Consider the following 4879-nt stretch of genomic DNA (forward strand, 5'->3'; position numbering starts at 1 on the left):
AAACTAGAGATGAAAAGTTAAAGCCATATCAAGAACATCTGGAAGAGGTGATTGAACAATTTGAGAAGATCTTGTTCGAATAATTCCAGAGGGACAACAACAGGTTTGCTGATTCCCTTGCAACCTTGGCTTCCATGGTAGAGTGCAACCCTATGGCTAGAGTCGGACCATTCTTGGTAGAACAAAGAAGTAGGCCCATTTATTAGAATTCCGTAAACTCTCTCACTATGAATGGTTGGTCTTAGTTCGCTCACATAGTGGATTTCATCAGGGAAAGGAAGTACCCAGTTGAAGCAACTGACAGAGAGAAGAAGTTTTTGAGAAGATATGCCACCCAGTTTATTCTCCAAGAAGATCTGTTATACAAGAGATCCTATGACGGAATGCAGTTGTTGTGTGTAGATGAGGAACAAGCTACAACTATCATGGAAGAAATTCATCGAGGTCTCTATAAACCCCCACATGAATGCCAAGATGTTATCTAAGAAGATCCTCAGGCTAGGATATTACTGGAACCATGGTTTAAAGTATCTCCGATACTGATACGATACCCTCCGATACGTATCTTAAATTTAGCCGATTGATACGATACACACCGATACGATACATGAAATTTTTAAAATCCTTTCGTATCGATATATATCCTATGATACATATCAATATGCACCAATACACTATCGATACGTACTGATACTCTATGAAAAATATAAAATTAAGGTGAAATATACGTTTTGGTATGTATCAGTACGTATCGGTGAGTATTTATATATATCGATTGATACATATCGATGAGTATCAGCACATATCAGTGAATATCGGTATGTATCGATCAGTACATATCGGTGAGTATCGGTATGTACCGATACAGTGCGCTACGGTCATATAATGGCCAAGATGGGTATTTTTTCAAAAAACACGATTTTTTGAGGTGTTTTTGTTCCCAAGTTGCTGCCAGTCATATTTCTCTCTAACTAAAGTGGAAATCAAGGTTTTGAATAAGGATTTTACATTTATAGGACAACTACAAACCTTGAATTCTTAGTGCGATACCCTCAATTTAGTGTTTATGCATAGTACATGTTATCAATAGCTTTTTTTAATAAATTTTTAATGCAAAAGTGTTTAAAAAGGTGTTTTATATCCATTTATGTATGTATCTTTAGCGTATCTTAGCGTATCTCCGATACGATACGATACCCTCCGATACGTATCTTAATTTTAGTCGACCGATACGACGACCGATACCGATACTTTAATCCTTAACTGGAACACAATGGAAGCAGATTGCGTGGACTTTGTCAAGAAATGTCACAAGTGTCAGATATTTGCTAACATCATACATATCTCACCAATAGAGCTGCATTCACTCAGTTCACCTTTGCCATTCTCTACTTGGGGTATCGACATCATTAGGAAAGTCAACCTTAAAGCATCCAATGGCCACGAGTTCTTCCTGGTAGCCATTGATTATTTCACCAAGTGGGTAGAAGCTCAGTCCTATGCAGTCCTCACATCTGCTAAGGTGGCCAAGTTCATCCAGGAAAATATCATTTCCCGAATGGAGTACCTCAAGAATTGATATCAGATCAGGGATCCCATTTTTTCTCTACCAATTACAGGCCACAGACCAATGGGGCAGTGGAAGCAGCCAACAAGACCACCAAAGTCATCCTATAGAAAATAGTGGAAACACACAAGGATTAGGCTGATAAGTTACCCCTTGCCTTATGGGCATACGGAACTTCTATACGGTCCTCGACAGGGGTAACGCCTTTCTCTTTGGTATGTGGAGGTGAGGCAGTTCTACCCAAGGAAATCCTAGTACCGTCCTTTAGGGTACCCCATGATAATCTGCTACCAGAAGGAGAATGGGTGAAGTTCAGACATGATGAGCTTAATTTTCTCTATGAAAGGCACATGAAAGCTATGGATAATCTACAGAAATATCAACTAAGAATGGCTAGGGCCTTTAACAAGAATGTGAAGCCCCGTCACATAGAGGTGGGTGAACTTGTTCTTTAAGAACAAAGAGCCCCAAGTCATGATTCTAGGGGAAAGTTTAGGCCCAATTGGAGCAACCTATTCACTATCAAAGGAATTCTACCAGGCAAAGCTGTGAAACTCGTAGACCACAATGGCGAAGAAATACCCGGACTGGTTAACATGGATCAACTCAAGAAATATTATGTCTAATAGGGTGAATAGCCTGAACTACATCAAGCCTGATTCCTTTCAAGGGATACGTAGGCAACTTGACATGTGCAAGTGTGGTCTCAACCATCTAAAGGCAATAAATCGGTTCCTTGATTAATAATCAAAGTATCTTAAAAGATCATCAAAGTTTGTGTCCCTTAAGAATCGCCATTTGGCATGAAAGGCCATTAGGTATCTATCATCCACCCATTGGTCCGTCACTTCTTATCTAGGATTCTATCCCCCAAGAATCCCTATTTGGCATATAAGGCCATTAGGTATCTGTCATTCACCTATGGTCCGTCCATTCTTATCCAGGATTCTATCCCCTAAAAGAAAATTGCCACCCAACATCAGTTTATCAAGGCTAGTTTGTTCTCCACCTAGTTAGTCAAAGTTAAAAAAAAAAAAAAGAGAGAGAAGAGCTTAATGCAACAGTGGTAAAGGCTTGTTTGAATTATTAGCGAATGAGCAATGCTTTGATAAATCATTATATCTCGTTGTTTGTGTTGATTTCAGGAAAACTCATAGGCTCATTGGATAAGAAGTTGAGGAAATGGACCTTGGACATAAATATGTGGGCACCAAGACTGCTAGAATCCATGAATGTGTCATTTCTGGGCTGGATTGGATGTGTGAAACTACATCACCGATTACTCTGGCATTTGTCTCAACACTAGGATGCCAACCTGCATGTCTTTCGGTTTAGGTTAATAGAGATTTGCCCAACTCTTGAAGAATTTTGGGTTTTTATGTTATCTCCACAAAAAGGCAGTTTGTTCCAACCCTCTTTGAAGAAAGATTGCTTAGAGGAAATTCAGGATTTCTTCAGATGGAAAGAAGAAGAAGTGAAGCAATTTTTCAGGTAAGGGAAGATCGACATTCTAAAGGTGGCTAAGATCTTCATCCAATATCTACCAATGGGAGGAATCCATCAGCAGAGATCCCAGGATGCTTATTTATTTTGCATGATAGCTCATTATATTCTCTACACTCCCAGGCGTGGTGCACCGTCTGTCCTAATTGAGGTAGTAAAACAGTTGAAGAAAGGAGGTGACATCGTCCCTATGGTTCTTGCAGAAATCTTCAAGGGATTTGATGACATGAGCTATGGTCATAGATTCGGACTAGATCATTATCAAGAGAGTCCTGCTATTTTTTAGATTTGGCTCCTCGAGAAACTGAAGCTCGCCAAGCCATTAAAGGGGAGCCCACTCGAAGTTTTTTGCTACCGGGATAAGAGAGAAGTTCCAGAATTCCACCTTATCACTGATTGGGAAAAGTACCTATAGGAAAGGACTATGCAGGATATCACATGGAGGTGCCCAAGGAAGCCATAAGAAGATTTTTTGATGAAGACCCCCGGCCACAACTATGTCACATTGATGGGATTGACTAACACATCCTTCTATTTGCCTATGTACATCAGCCGACAATATGGGCTCGAGGAGACGGACCCAAAAGAGTTAGTGAACTTTCACCCACCTCGAGAATTGTCTCCCCACCTTGTTATTCACCTCTCCTGTCTGTGGTAGGAAAATTATCCCCCTTTTCATGTAATTCACTTGGTAATGGAATGAGGAAGTCTTTGGATTTTCGTGTTATCCTGATTATTCTAATTATGATTTGAGTTATGCAATTGATTGTGCCTAAGCATTGCAAGAAAACCAAAAAAAAAAAGAAAAAAGAAAGATTTTCTTTGTGCCAAAAGTAAGTTTTCATAAGATGCTGAAATAAAATGATGAACAAACAAGGGGAGGAAAAAAGAAAAAAGAAAGAAAATATCCATGTATTTGTGTTTTCAGTAAATGCAGGAACAAATCCCTATAAGTCAAAAGCCATCATCTGAGCCGTACTCTGAACCATCCCCGTAGAGCATCGAGGAATCCGCAGATGCTAGTCCAACCCATTCCAGCCTCTGGGTCAGATCCTGAATTAGTGCCTTGCCTTGCAATCTCCCAATCCTTGGCAACTATCACCTCGCACCACCCATAGTGCATCCTCCTAATCTCAGCATAGACCTCCGGAGACACCTGAGAAAGAGCATATCAGCCAGAGGAAATCAAGAGTTAATTAAAAATGATCAGATACTCACATAATCATAAGGAATAGGCAGCCCAAGGGAAGCGTTTACATCTATGTTCAGCTCCAGAAGATGAGGGAGATTGGGGTTGGCTGCATTGGAATAGGTCCAAGTAGGGAAGCCACGAAAAGGGACGTTAGCAACCCTAAAAGACTCACTGGCACTAGTAAAGGGCCCTGCTTGTGAAGGACGATAGCACTAGCATGCGACCGAATAGCAGAAGGATCTACATATCTCACTCTCCCTTGAAAGAATATTAGTTAAGACCAAAATAAAAAAGAATCTGTTGGAAATACTCAAGAAAAGGCAACATACCACTAGAACATCGGGACCGAGAGGGGTGCACACTGTCTCCTCCTCTAGGAAGGCTCCGTAGTCCCTATCCGGATCAAGAAACGAGTCCTCCCATATTCTGTTTACCAAGCACCTCAGCTCCTCTGCTGGGATGATCTCTGGACAATGCATGGTAGGTAGAGGAGACCGGGAGAGGATCGTGGGTCGATGTCCGACCATTAAGGTATTACTCTCTCTCCCAAGTACTAGGCATGGCCCCACATACCCTGAAAGAGGACTCGGTTCTCAGATAATTATTGAGCCAAGGTG

The sequence above is a fragment of the Macadamia integrifolia genome, unplaced genomic scaffold, assembly GCF_013358625.1.
Source record: "Macadamia integrifolia cultivar HAES 741 unplaced genomic scaffold, SCU_Mint_v3 scaffold717, whole genome shotgun sequence".
NCBI classification, from domain to species: domain Eukaryota; kingdom Viridiplantae; phylum Streptophyta; class Magnoliopsida; order Proteales; family Proteaceae; genus Macadamia; species Macadamia integrifolia.